General features: G+C 36.1%; 1 protein-coding gene across 5 annotated transcripts in view; it reads right to left on the bottom strand.

The window, feature by feature from the left end:
* The window catches only part of LRFN5 (leucine rich repeat and fibronectin type III domain containing 5), a 249,541-nt gene that overhangs the window by 23,052 nt on the left and 210,442 nt on the right, over positions 1–16,047 (bottom strand). The gene's annotated exons all lie outside the window — the stretch shown is intronic.

Here is a 16,047-nt window from a genome sequence, read left to right as displayed (position 1 = left end):
TAAGATTCCAAGTCTAACTGAATGGGAAATTCCCAACCATGCTCTTAAAACATTTGAAGCTGTGTTGAACTGAGTCACAACAACACTGTAACAAATTACAGACTGAGCTTAAGTGCAGAGCATTCAGAGTAGCTCCCACTCTGGAAGACCGACAGCAGGAGGAACCTATCCTTTTCAAGAAATAAATATCGTTTGCTTCATTCTCTACTGTGCTTTTCTTATGAAATATACTGCACAAAGTAAGAAGTCACATAAAAACATGAAAAAGCAAGAAAAAGTGGCAAACATTCCAAAAAGGAAATGGTCAATAGAAGCAGACCATAGACATCCCAAATGTTATAATTGTCACAGAGAGTTTAAAATAACTATCTTAAAAATGCCTAAGTATCAGGTGGAAAAAGTGGATAACATGCACGTGATGCGATGCAATGTGATGGAGAATTTTAACAGAGATGTAGAAATTTTAGCAGAAATGTAGAAACAACTTAAAAAATGTAAATGTTCTAAAGTATGAAGAAATCCTTAGATGTTTAAGAGAATACTGGGCACAGCAGAAGAAAGTATCAATGTACTTGAAGACAGATTAATAGGGAAAAATCTAAACGCTGACACATAAGGAAAAAAACAGAAAGAAAAGAAGATAAAGGCTCTGAGAGAAAATATAAAAATGTTTGACATAATCATAACTGGAGTCCCAGAAGGAAAGGAAGAAGAGAACGGAGCAGAAGAAATATTTGAAGTGATAATGGTTGATAAGTTTCCAGAATTGATGACATTAATGACCCCAAAAGGCCAATGAAACCCAAGCAGGATAGACACAAAGATAATCATACCCAGATTCATAAGAATCAATTGCTAAAAGCAGAATACAAAGAGAAAAATTATAAAAGGATGCAGGGAAAAAGACATTACATATAGGGGAATAATTATATGAACTACAACTGAATTCTCATAATAAAAAATGAAGGCCAAAAAAATGGAATAATATATTTAAAATGTAGAGAGAAAAAAATTGGAAAAAATATCCCCTGTCAACCTACATTTTATATCCAATAAAAATATCCTTCAAAACTTGAACATAAAACAAAAATTCTCACACGTAGACAAAAGGTAATAAAAATTCATCTCGGATGTTATCTGCAAAATGTAATGAAAGAAGTCCATCAAGATAGAAGGAATAGAGAAAAATGAACCCACTGGGAAAATATAAAATCAAAGCCAAGATGGTAGACAATCCCAAAGATGTCACTAATTACTCAAACCACAAATTGAATCTAAAATTTAGAGGCAAAGATTATTAGTTTGCCTAAAGTAGCAGGAAGGCCCATTCATAAATAATAGAATATAACAGAATATACACCGTATTCCATCATATACATACACACAGAGAAGAAGACAAAGTAGGAGAAGAGGGGAGGTATGCAAATGCAAATGTGAACATTTGGGAATCTGGGTAAAATGGATACTCAAACTCTTCATGCTATTTTTGCAAACATAGTAATTATGAAATTGCGAACAAAAAAAATGTTAAAAGAAAATAAAGATATTGTGAGAAAATAACAAAGCAAATCCCCGACTGAGGGAAAATATGTGAAATGTTTGTGTGTGTGTGCGCAATAAATAACTTGTATTCCAAATATAAGAAATCTTACCACTCAATAAGAAGACATTACTTCCAACAAGAAAATTGGCAAAGCAAGGGAAGAGATACTGCACAATGAACAAATAAGAATGTCCAATAGCCACATGAAAATATTCACAATATTATTAGTCATCAGTGAAATGCAGATCTAAATTAAAATCCTCTTTACCCAACCAACAAAATTAAAACCAAACCAACAAACCTGGTGATCCCAATTTTGGTGATGATGTGGAACTGGAACTTCTATATGTTACTGGTGAAAGTGCAAAATGTTACAGCCATTGTGGAGAGTTGGTTGGCAGTCGTTTTGCCACATTAGACACATTCCTACTTACCTAATGCTACACTGCAATAGTGCTGCAAGCATTTACCTAAGAGATATGAAAATGCATGTACCCAAAAAGATGCAACCAAGAAGTTTAAAAATTGCTATATTAACATTAGCCAAAAATCCAAAACAACTCAAACGTCTATAACAGTTGAGATAAACAAACTGCACTATATTCATGCAAGGAATTCTTAGGGGGCAATAGAAAGGATGTACTGATATCCACAAATAACATGGACAGGTTTTGTTATGAGTTGAATTGTATGCCCTCAAAAGAACATGAATGCACCTTGAGGGCATTATGCTAAGTGAGACAAGTCAGATAGAGGAAGACAAATGTTGTATGATATCACTTACACGTGGAATCTAAAAAAAGCCAAACTCATAGAAACAGAGTAAAATGGTGGTTACCAGGTGCCGGGGGTGGGGGAACTGGGGAGATATTGTTTAAGGGCACAACCTTGCAACTAGTAGATAAATAAGTCCTGGAGATCTAACACTCAATATAATGATTGTAGACAATACTGTATTATAAACATGAAAGTTGCTAAGAGACTAGATCTTAATTGTTCCCACCACAAAAAAGAAATAATTATGTGACACAATAGAAGTATTAGTTAAAGCTACAGTGATAATCATATTGCAATATATAAATGTATGAAATCAACACATTGTACACCTTAAACTTACACACTGTTATATGTCAATTATATCTCAATTAAAAAAAATGCTGAAGTCTTAACCCCCACTACCGTGAATGTGACCTTATTTGGAAATAGGGCCTGTGCAGATGATCAAGTTAAGATGAGGTGATTACCGTAGACACTAATCCAAAATGATTGTGTCCTTATATAAAAAGGAACTTTGGACATAAAGACAGACACGCACAGAGGGAAGACAATGTGAAGCACAATGAGAACATCATCTATAAGCCAAGGAATGCCTAAGGCTACCAGAATCTAGGAGAGAGGCGGAGAACAGATGGTCCCTCAGCCCTCAAAAGGAACCAACCATGCCAGACATCTTGATTTTGGACTTCTAGCTTCTGGAATTGTGAGACAATAAATTTCTGTTTAAGCCATCCAGTTTGGGGTACTTTGTTACGGCAGTCCTAGCAAACTAACATAGGTCTCTAAAGCATTTCCCTTAACAGAAGATTTCAGATATAAAACAATACATATTGTAAGCTTCCAAGTATATGTGCATTGAGAACAGGCAAAACTAATCTATAGTAATGGACATGAAATCAGTGGTGGCCTAGTTGAAGGATGGTAGGTTTGGAAGGACTAAAAGGAAATTTGGGGGGTTATGAAAATATTCTATATTTTATTTGGATGAGTGGGATACAGGTTTATACACTTATCATAATTCATTGGCTACACCCTTAAAATTGGTGCATATTATTTATGTCAAATATAGCTCAATATCTTTGATTAAGTTTTTAAAAAGAAAATATTGGTTTCCCATTATGTTTCCAAATATTGGTTCCAAAGAAAGAAGAATTTATAGAATGACACATAATTGGTAGTTAATCTGAACTTAATCACATTTTAGAAACACGTATTTTCTTGACTCTATGATATATCTTCAAAGATGTGCTTCCATTCCAACCCAAATTATACATCCTTGTTCATAATTTTACTTCATCAGGAAAAACATATACTGCCTGATACGATATGCTCTCACTGCCAATACGGTGACTTAGAAAGTAAGGGTAAATTTAGAATAAACTGTGGACTGCTTTCTTAACCTTATGTTTATTTTTTGTTTAAGTGAGATCTGTAAGTAATGAAAGAATCATATCAAAACTTATGATTAATGAGCTTTCCCATGGTATCCTAGGACAGGGTGGGAATTTCAAAGTTTGTGAAAGGTAGGAGAGAGGATCAAGTAAAGAAACAGTTTTCATTCCTACAAGTTCACAAACTAATCCTTGACATACTTTTTAGATTAATATATGACCACTAGAAGAAAATGTATGTGTGTGGAACAGCAGAGCAGTTGTCATGTTTTGCTGGAATTTATGATTGAAAAATTTATAAAGATCATCAGACACACTGTCCTTATTTTTATCTAGTTAAGTGAAATTGTTTTAAAATATGATTTGTCTATTGCTTTCTCTAAATAGTTAAATGCAGACAATACAGATGGGTTTTTAATAATAATATTTGAGTGAGGCTGTAACTCAGTAAATAGTCCTACAGTTACAGCTCTTTAGATAATATTTACACATCTCTATATTATATGCTCTTTGAAGCAAATTCCTTTCAACACAATGTGACACATTCATCAACATAGAAGAGTCTATCACACACAAACTGGAAAATGATTTTCCTGTACTGCATCCATCTTTCAGCCCATGGCTATTACATAACATACGCTCAAGAGAATCAGTATTTATTTGGCAACTAGAACGAGATATAAAAGCAAATTTAGATTTTACAACCAACTGAGAGTTTAATCTATTCTCTGCAGAAGCCAATATGGTACCAATTTATATGTTGTGTTAAAGGAAAGCTATTGGGCTCCTCAGGAGTTGCCTTGCCATCAGTCAGCAGAGCTCTATCAATTCAGTTAGTGCCCCTTTGCCCAAGCTGATGCCTGGGGACACATGCTGATGCCTGTTGACGCTGATGAGTTGTTTTAGGATATGTCAAATGGTTATAGTATTGTAAAGGACATTTTTAATATAGTTTAGATAATGAAACACACTAGTTTCATTTCAAATATTTTAGGTTTTCTGCCTAATGTTTTTCTAGAGGGACTAAAAATGATAAGATAACTCCATTCTCTACTAAAACATGTACTGAGGATATTATGATTGAACTGTTAGATTCAGGATCAAAGTACGACAACCATAACCTAGAACAATTATCCTTTGGTCTTTGATTGTAATGGTCGCTAGTAAAATTCCTAGGCACGTTGAACATAATAAATTGTTAAAATTCATTCATGCATCCACTCACTCATTATTTTATTCATTTCTTCAGGAAGAGGAATTTAGCATCTGTACCATAGACAAGGTGCTTTGCTAGAATCTTCCAAGCTAGAAGCCTGGGATCTGATTAGGACAAGCACATTCACAATTATGACAGAAGTCAGAATGCGTAAACTTTTAATTTAACACACACTTTTATATTTAAGTTTACACAGTTCCAATGGTCTGTGAGTTCATATAGCATCCTGTAATTTTTGTTCTCAACATGTGTGGGTATACATAGGAGCACTTTTTAAATTCAACATGGCATATACATACATAAACACGTGCTATTTACACTAATGAACAGCAGATAAGAGGTCAGTTACTTAAACAAACCAAATTTTAAAGACTAATAGCTAACATTCATTGAGGACACACAGGTAAACCTGAAGGAAGTAATGGTCTTATTTTATAGATGAGGAAATGAGCTGGAGAGACTGATAACTTATAATTAAACCAGTTTACTAAATGGAATATTTGCCATGCTCTATCTAACTAGTAGATGTGCAAATATTTCAGTACTTTTTGGATTTTTAAAATTAAGTGAAAGCTACATAAAGAGAATTTTTTTCTTTTACAAAATATTTTTCATATTAATTTTGTTAGCTTGCGTTAGAAAGCTAAGAGGGACTTATGCGATGTACTTATCATACAAAATCCCATTTAATCCTTGCAAAACTCCGAATAAAGTAGTTATTTTTCCCATTTTATATGATGAAATAAAATTTAAGAAACGTTAAGCAATCCCCTCAAGGTCATGTAGAAAGAAACAAAAAGGTAGATTTAAGATGGAGGGATATCTATTTCCAAAATCCATGCTCTTCCTAGGATAAGATGATGCTTATAAATATTATTTATATGGTGTTTTTCTGATTATTTAGCATTTGGACATAAAGGGTTGTTAATTCCAACAACAATGACTCCTTAAGTTCATCAAGTGATTTACTCATTAGTTTCCTGGTCTCTCTTCATAATCAAATTACATTTGGAAGATGTTAGCAGATCACTAAGAAACTTAAGAACACCTTGGAAGACAACTCAAGTGACACATTTAACCACAGTAATTCATTTTTCTTTGGTATGTCAAGACATGACTGAAGTTACCCAAATACTTAAGTCCATAATGCTAAGTCTTCTTTTAAGGATATAAATTCTACCTATAGAATGGAGAGGGATTTCTGTGTATGAAGAGATCTCAGTATTCTCCCACTGATATGGGAGATGCCCATCTACTTTTCTTGCCCACTTGAAAGTCTGCCTGCAGAGACTATAATGTCATTGAGGGTCCATGGATCCTAAGAGTAAATACTATGAGTAACTCTGGAGGGGAATGTATTCTCTCTTGCAGTAAATAACTCGGGGGGAGAGAAAGCAGCCCAGAGCAACCCCGTGCTAAGAGGCTGTGAAGATTCCCAATAGTCCTAGAACAGCAGTGCTTTGGAGTTGGGCCAGCTGACACAGGTGGCAAGTGGTTTCCTAAAATGAATTTCTGTTGATGGTAAGCATCCTTTATGGATGTTCAGATACAAACGGAAAATATTTGGGAAGGGAGAGGGGGGATGTGTGTATAAAAGTACAAGATAATTTATATTTAAAATTTCAACTAATTTAGACAATAGTGCCTCTAAGGAATAGATATAATTTACCCGGGAAGGAGATGGTTATTTGTTTAGTAAAATAATTTGATAATCCACTTTGTGTGTGAATGGTGAGCATCCCAAGGTGTGGGTTTTAAAGGGGCAATGAAACAAGGGGTAGCCAAATTCTGTTTGATAAATGAAATGAAAGCTCAAGATGTGGAAGAGAGGAGAGGAGAGAGGACTGAAGGAAGCATACAAAGAGAGAAGATTCTGGTAAAATCGTGATCGGCATGTGGCCTGCAGGAACATAGTCACAGATCAGTAACCTCTTGGATAAAGAGTAGCCTGTTTCCCGGGGAATTACGCTGTTGCGCCCCATCAAGTCCAAACCTGAAGCAGTACTCCCCCCATCAAAGCTTTGTGGGAAACAGCAGGGTAAAAGGAGCTTGTGTTCCACGTCTGGGTTGGTATTAAGTGATGAGGAAACTGAATCTCGGCGAAGGTCTGAAGACAGGATTCATCATCTAAGACTCCAGCCCGGATTTAACACACCAGTTTCTCTTCCTATTGCATCTCATTGCAGAATAATCAGGCTTCAGCCGACACAGGGGAGAAGAAAGGTCCCGGAGAAGGAACATTATCACGAATGCGAAATGCAATGGAGTCACTATCTTGCCTTTGCACAGTGGTAGATGACTCCTCTTTTCTTCCAATTTCTAAGAATACAGCAGCTCCCTCCTCAGAATTCACCTTGATTTTATAACAACTTGAAAAGGCGTAAAAAGTGTTTTAATACCAATTCGAATGCCATTAATCGGTGTTTCAAATCTAGTAAATGATTTAGTACTTCATCCATTTTTCTTTGGAATTCTGACAGGTGAATCTCTGAGTCTTTGAGATGTCATGCTATCCATTATGTTTCAGTTTCTTGATGGTCTTTAACATTTCACGTAACTAGTCTCTGTGCTTATATTGGCTCTACTGTGCGGTTGCCATAGTAATTAAAGAGGCACAGTTGTGGAGCGAATGCAGCCAGGATGATCAGCACAGAGATGTTGTTTGACACTGAAATTCAGGCACCTAGAAATCTGGCTAAGTCTTCAGAAAAAAGATGCAGTTTAGACTTTCTCTTGATACTACGGTGGGCATTGAGGCAGTCAAGTTATCTCCAATAGAAAACTGAATTGAAAAGCTGAAGAAATAAGAGTGAAAAGAAAGGCATACACGCTTACAGAGGAAGTAGTGAGTTTACTGAGGTTTACATACTAAATACGCATGTGGGTGGAAAGTTCCAGCAGTACTCCTACAGATATATTTTGACAAATTAACACCATATGGAACCTTTTATGCCACTGAAAGCAACGTGTTTTTCTCTGTCTTTCTCTCTCTCTCTCTCTTATTCTCTCTCCTCTCTTTCCTGCTTCCTTCCTCTCACCTCACTCCCTCCTTCCCCTCATCTCTCTCGAACACACTCAACCTACTTAGTCTTATTAGATTCTTTTGTTTTTTGTATTGACATTGTTTTGCTCCTTATAACATAATGATCATTTCAATTTGATGTTATGCATACTTCAAAAAGTAATATCATAATATTACTGCACAAAAATTTCATGCTCAATTATATAAAAAATTATAAATTTAAAATATAACTGAGTAACGGATACAGATGTTTCATAGAAGCCTGGATCACACTCTTTATTTCTGTGTGACACTGCCAACTTGTCCACTCCACTTTGATCTCTAATAAGCTCAAAATTAACATGTCTACAACTGAGCTCCCAATTTTCTCTCTCAAATCTGCTTCGCTCCTCCGACAGCACTTCCCTCTAATTATAGGTCATCTCCATTCTCTTCAAAGCCCAGACCTAAAACATTGGAATTATTCATTACTTCTCTCTTTCTGTTATATATCAAATCCAGTTCCTTAATATGCCTATGCACTATACAGCGGGAATATATACATGATGGGATCGTATCTAACACTCTAACTTTCATCCTTTCATCTAGAATATAACAGCCTCCTGGCTAGTTAACCTGCTTCAGCCATTGTCCCCCTTCAGTCTCTGTTCCACAAAGCAGCCAGAGTGATCTTGTTAAAACTTAAAGCAGATCAAAACCTCTCTACCGGCTTCCCATCTCGCTTGGAGAAAATGCCAGGTCCTTGCAATGGCCACGAATTCCTCCCTGACCTGGTTCCCACTGCTGCCCTGACTTTAGCACTACTCTGGCCCTTGTTCACTTCACTGTGATCACATTGGCCACTTTGCTGTTTCTCAAACACACTGGGAAAAATATTGTTACAGACTTTGCACTCCCTTTTCCTTTCTCCGGGATCTTACCACCTATCTTTACACATATTGTAGCTCCAGCCCTCAGTTCCTTCTAGTCTTCATTTAAATGTCACCTTCAGAGTAGGCTTACCCTGTCTACTCTATTGAAAGTAGAATCTCCCACCCTCTGAGTCCTGCTTTATTTTTCTCCATAACAATTACCAGTATCTCACCTTCTACACGTTTTGCTTATCTTGGCTTATTTTCTGAATCTACCAAGTAAAATGCATGTTCCAGGAGGGCAGGGATTTTCTTCTTTTGTTGTTGTTGTTTTGAGGAAGATTAGCCCTGAGCTAACTACTGCCAGTCCTCCTCTTTTTGCTGAGGAAGACTGGCTCTGAGCTAACATCCATGCCCATCCTCCTCTACTTTACATGTGGGACACCTAACACAGCCTGGCTTGCCAAGCTGTGCCATGTTTACACCCGGGATCCCAACCTGCGAACCCCAGGCCACTGAAGCAGAAGGTGCGAACTTAACCGCTGTGCCACCTGGCTGGCCCCCAGGGATTTTCCTCTTTTGTTTATCACTGTATCCTCAATACCTAGAGGAAGAGCTGGCACAAACTAGGCTCTCAATCACTATTTGTTGAATGAGTGAAGATGGAAATCCAATGATTTAGCAAGTGCCTGAGAAAGTGTTCAAAGTTTCCAGTAATTAAAATGTGAATAAAAATACTATTTTGCCAAAATTATTATTTTTTTAATTATAGTATCAATGCTGGTGAGAATACAATGAAGAGATTTTCTCACTCACTGCTAGCAGTGGTAGACATTTAGGATTTTATGCCCTCTAAAATTAAAAAGGTCCTGGCGGCTGGAGAAAAGGATAAATATAGAATGGGGAATAAGGGCAAAGCGCAGTGTTGGCAAGCTTTGACGAGGGAGAGAACTGACTAGTTCAGCAGTCTTGAGTTGTGAGGAAGATGATGGATTAAGGGCATTATAGGATGTTTTATTGCATTTTGGGAAATGCAATCTCCTCTTACACTCCTGAAGAAACCCTTAAGTAAAATTTGTATGATTTGTTAATGTTTCTGGGTTTGGGGCTTGTGTTACTTTCAAACGTTGCACTATGCTAGCCCATGCCTGAATACAGGTGAAGAACCAAATTTATTCACCGAACAGATCCCTAAACTATTTAACAAAATGACTGGCTCACGATAGACGCTCCTTGAGTGGAAGCGGCAGTGGCAGCAGTCATGTGGTGTGGGGGATCAGAATTGGCCACTCCAGAATGTGCTTCTTTGGCTCAATTATTTTTAAGAACAAAAGACTCTGAAAGAAACTTTGGCCTTCCCTTCAAGTGCCAAAAAGAATTTAAGATAGAAGGCCTGTTTCAGGAAGGAACTAATACCATAAGACAACTATAGTATAATGTAAAATAGGTGTGATAGACAGAAAGGCACTGGCAAGCCCATATTTACCAACATTCTGTCTCTTGGGGTCATGTTGTCTATAGATGGCCCAGCAAACCCTTGTTTATCAAACATTTCCTCTTCCATCTCCATGTAAATTACCTGCCTCCCTTTTGAAGACCCAAACCACTATGCCCGACATCCATTTTTGTCTTTAGCTGAAGATAGTATTTAAGGTGGCAGCTTCAGCAATTCTGGAGAGTTACTCAGTTTTCCTGGGTTTCTCCCACTTATACGTGTTATTAAACTTTGATTTTCTCCTGTTATTCAGTACCATGTCAATTTAATTCTCAGACAAGCCAGAAGCACCTGGAGGGTAGAGGAATCGTCTTCCTCCCCCACAGCAGCAGCATAGCAAGCAATAACAACAATAATGATGTGGAAAAAGCTTATTATCAAGTTTAAGGTGAATTATAATACATCAATTCAGTGACTTTTTAATCACGCCATTAAACATTTGTTTATGAATCATAAAGAAGTAAAATTTAGGGAGGTGCTTAGTAATAAAAAAAGAATAAGCAATCACATATATATTTTATGTACATCCAAGACTATATGTGTATGTGTGCATGTGTATATGAGTGTGGTACAAGTACTAGTTGCCTTTTCAATATTCATTCTTTCCTTCTTTAGTAACAGAACCCAATTTTCCTGTTGTATTGCTTCCCAGAAAGAAGGGTTTATTTTCTAGCTTCTTTTTCATGGAGGTATAATCACGTAAGCCACTGCCTTCCACTGAGGTATAAGTGAGAATGTTGACAAGAGCTTCAAAGAAGATTGCTTAAACAGAGATGACTGAGATGAGATGTACCCTCCTTGTTCTTTTGTCCATCTGACTTCTTCTGAACTCTAAGTTGGACATGATCTCTGGAACTCTAGCAGCCACCTTGTACATTGCGGTGACCTTGAAGGTGGGAGTCATGAGTCATGATGGTGGAGGAGGCATTCCTGATTGTCACGGAGTCACTCTGCCAGCCCTGGATTACCTACCAACATGTTTAAGCTACTGTTTTGAAAGTCTCTGCTACTCACAGCCAAACTAATTTCAACTGGTTACAGTCTGATTTTAAAAATATTTAAGCACCAAATATGAACATGCTAAAAATGACTAGGAAGAAATCTATCATGCATTTAACTTTATGTGTTATAGATATTTCAAATGTTTTGAAAACATTATATGTAATGGCCACATATTTTCTGGAAAATAAAGAAAATAGTTAAAATTAACTTGAATTCCTTTAATACTAATTAATATGTGTTAGCAATGGGTCATATGACTATAAAAATTGTCTATTAATGGAAAGATTTTTGACAGATATTGGTCTGGGCTATAACAAACCCCACGAAATTGCTAAAAACAAATATTTTATGATGCTCAAAGTGAGTCAACACATTTAGCATATGTCTGTCATATATCAGCAGGCCAACACTATTCATTTAATCCCAGGTATTTCTTGATAGTAAGTTAGTTAGGAAAATTCTTTAATTATTTTAAATCAAGAAAAATTTTATAAAAAGTAGGCATTGGGTCAAATATGGATATTCTTTGACTATGAGGATGCAATGTAAAAACTCCTTTCTGGCTTTGTCGTTGATTAAACGTGTGAGGTAAGTACAGCGGTTGGCTTACTTCCTCACTTTTGGCTTGGGGAACTGAGTAGATGGGGTGATATTAACTATAATACAGAACATAGGAAACAAAAGACATTTGGTGAGAGATAGTGAGTTTGGTTTGAGATAGTCTATTTTTGAAGGTTTCTGTGCTGTTTAAATTCAGGATGGATAGACTTTGAAATAAACAAGATACTGGAATTAAAATCTGTGAGCACATGATTTCTGAATGATATGATGGATATGGTTGGTTTGCAGACAATGGAAATGTGTTATTTTAAATTTCTTGACAGAATTATTGTCTACATTTGGGAAAATTTTTCACTGTTATTTATTTATTATTTTATAAAATAATGATTAGTTTTTGATTCACGATTATTTTTCAAATAATCATGCCATCAAAGCTCATGACATGAGCATTTTTTAGATCAGATGAATCTAGCATCTACTATTTGCGTTTAGGGTTTCGAAAACAGAACTAGATATCAAGTAATTTTTTTACGAACGCACTTACTCCTCATCTTTTGTAGTTGTTAAGGACCACTTGTTAATAGCTGAGAAAATTGAGGGCCAAATATTTTTCAGATATGATTAGAGTTTTTCAAACCTTAAAAGCTATACATGTAAAACATAAATACATCCTGATAATCAAGTGTTCAAGTGAGTTATAATATACGTCATGTTTGAATGTAATACAGTCATGAAAGAACTGTAAGATAGTTAAAAATAACAGGAAAAAGTGTTATAATGTATGGTAGGCAGAATTCTAAGGTGCTCCCTTTATTCCCGCTCCCTGGTGAACACACTCTCCTTCAGTCCTCCCCTTGAGTGCAGTTAAAACTTGCAATTTGCTTCCAACCAACAGAAGATGCCAAAGGTAAAGGAATTTTGCATATGTTATTAAGATGCTTAATTATTTGACTCTGAGTTAATAAAAAGAGAGATTATCCTGGGGGTCTGACCTATCAGGTGAGTCCTTTACCAAAGGTCCAAGCTTTCCTCCAAGTTAGATACTCTAAGCAGCAGGGGCTTTCTCTCTCCACTGCTGGCCTTGAAGAGGTGAACTGCCAGGATTCTACAGCATGAGGACACACATCTTCCCGACAACCTGAAGGAGCCTGGAGGTGGCTCTTCGTTAGTTAAGCTTCCAGAGGTGAACTCAATATAGCCAACAACTTTATCTTAGCTTTACAAGATCTTGTGCAGAGGATCCAGCTAAGATGTGCCCACCCTAACCCATAGAAACTGTGAGATAAGAAATGTGTATGGTATTAAGCCACCAAGTTTACGGTAATATCACAGCAATAGAAAATTAATACAAAATATTTAGATTAAATATTGTGATATAAAATTGGATATGCACTATGATCACAATTATTTTTTTAAAAAACAAACTAAAACTATAAATAATCCTTCATATAATTCTGATTCTGATAATGTTGGGTGAAATAATATGTTTCCTTTCACTGGGAATAACTAAAAAATTGAATGAAATATTAATGGAAACCTTTTTAAAAATCTCCATAAAATTAACAAGGCAGTGAAGTGTACCAGATTAAATTTTAGGAAACATAACATCCCACAGAGATAAGCTTACTTCTCAAAAACAATTTTGTTGTGAGAGCTTTTTCTGATTATGAAAATAGAGACTTCCTAACAACCTGTAGTGGTGTGCATGTGCTCAAGAGACATGCCAAAAAATGTTTCCTTAGAGTTTTTGCAATGACCCCAAACTGGAAACAACCCAGTTGTCCATACACAGGAAAACAAAAATATAAATTGGAGTATATTTAAACAAAGGAATACTATAAAGCAACGAAAATGAATGACTACTGCTATAGGCAGTAACATATTATTTATAAGCAAAATGTTGACAAAAGAAGAAAGACATACATGAACAAACACAATGGACTCTCTATATAAATTTGAAAGACCAGGGACATATTCAAAAGGTCATACAACCATAAAGAAAAGAAAGTACAGGATTAACATAAAAGTCTGGATTCTGTTTAGTCGCAAGGGGATGTATTTCCCTGTGACGTACGGGGCATCTCGGGGTACTGGCATGTTCAGTTTCTTAACAGAGGAGCAGGTTATATGGGCATTCATCTTATAAGTACTCATTGTACTACACATCTATGTTTTATGCACTTTTCAGTATAAATGATCTATTTCACAAAAAAGTTTAAAAATACTTAAAATATTAAAAAGTAATCAAAGCGTTCTGTGATTAATAATAGTTTCTTTTCAAGTATTTCTTCCTTTTAGGCCAAGTAGTTACCACCAATGCAACAGAAGGTGCCGTGAGAGTGGCGAGATGTGCTCTAAAGATACAGTCCATGGCATGAGCCACACATGCCTTTATCAGATGGCGACTCTTGGAGAGTAGTAGCTCATGTTATGTGCCCTCTGAGGAACCAGAAGGTTTAAGAAGTTATTCAGGTTTGTGACATGAGTGAATGATGGCTAGCACTATTATCACTACTAAAATTAGAACTGTTAATGCTCTGGCTACCATTTATTGTTTCTTTTCTTTGTGTCAGGAACTGTGCTAAGCTTGAGGCCTCATGAGAGTTTAAAATACTAGCCAATGAAGTATTTCTTTTTTGTCCTACAATGCCTTAATTCCTTTATTTGTTCCACTGTCCATTCTTTCCCCTGATCACTTATTTAGAACCTTGCCATCTACTATTCAAGGGGTAGACAGAAAATGCAAAGAGATATAGAGAAAAGTTAATTCTTACCTTATGCGTTTTCAAAGGTCTATGTCTTGAAAAAAACCAAACATTTTTTTAATGTACCCTATCACATACAGTTTGCTGCTGGTTTTTGTGTTATTTTCTCTCTTTTTTTTTCCGTCATAGAGGAGGATGATGAAAATATTCTGGCCTAGAGAAAGAGTAGAAAACCAAACGTGTACAAGGACACCACCTCCGAGGTGAGCATAAAGAGAAAATCGTAGTGAAAGCACTCAGAGCTTCCAGGAGTGGGAGAGATCTGTCCTACTCTTTCTGTCTGGATCCCTAGAAGACATTTTTTTCCCATAAAAATTGTCTTAGCAATCATGGCATGGGAGGCATAAAGAGGCTAGGAATCAGAGACAAAGAAGGCATCAAGCAATCTACTCAAGTAGCATAAGAGAGCAGCCTCCAAGAAGCCTGGAGGGTGAGGGGGCTGGAGGAAGGGAGGGAGGGAGGGAGAAATGGACGAAGAGAGGGAGGGAAACTGAGAGCTGACAAATATAAGGGTCCATGTGAGAGGATTCATCAGTGGATTCATCAACGAACAAAATGTTTTATCAGATGGTGATAAAACATCTATGCAGATGCCAATAGGGAGGTTCACCAGGATCTGAGAATCAGCTGGGGTGACGTATACAGGAAGCACAGACGCCAGCACAGACTAACATTAACAACTTGACCCCTGACCCTGATATAAAACTTATCTGGCACTCTGGAGAAAGGAGTGGAAAGAAGTAAAAAATCACATGGAAATAGGTTAAAAAATAGGTTGAATGTAATGTAAAATGTAAATCTAACACTTTTTTCCAACTCAGAGTATCTGGATTAAAACATTATTTCCACTGTGCACATGCACACAGGGTTGCTCATGTGTGTAATATATCAAATAACATGCACAATGACACTCTGTTGTAGGTATTATTATAATCACTTTAAAATGAAGAGACAAGAAGGCTTACGTAAATTGTCAGGAGTCACAGTGCTATTAAAAAGCTCAGCTATAATTCCAAATACTATTACAACAACATAAGAACATTTGGTTCACATAATGACACCATCTAATATTATCTATCTAATAATATGATCTGGGTCATATTCTAGACACATTAATTGGGATTGTTCATAGATCTTTTGAGAGACAACATGGATAGTTGTCTATGTTAGTGTTAACAGAGATTAAGTCAACAATATGTTAAAATCAGGTACATTCACAGTTTATCACTTAAATGCAACTTGTTAAGGATGTGATCATTTTAAATTATGTGATATGCTCTACAAAGGAGCTTTTCTGTTTCATATTGATTTTTTTCACATAATAATATAATGATAGAATTAGCAAGAAAATGTAGAGGTTTTTTTCTCTTTTCTGATATAATAATAGGAAACTTTACAAAGTTTATATAATAAAGAATAAATGT

Source organism: Equus asinus, chromosome 2 (assembly GCF_041296235.1).
Source record: "Equus asinus isolate D_3611 breed Donkey chromosome 2, EquAss-T2T_v2, whole genome shotgun sequence".
Classification (NCBI taxonomy): domain Eukaryota; kingdom Metazoa; phylum Chordata; class Mammalia; order Perissodactyla; family Equidae; genus Equus; species Equus asinus.
This window is presented reverse-complemented; position numbering and strand designations above follow the sequence as displayed.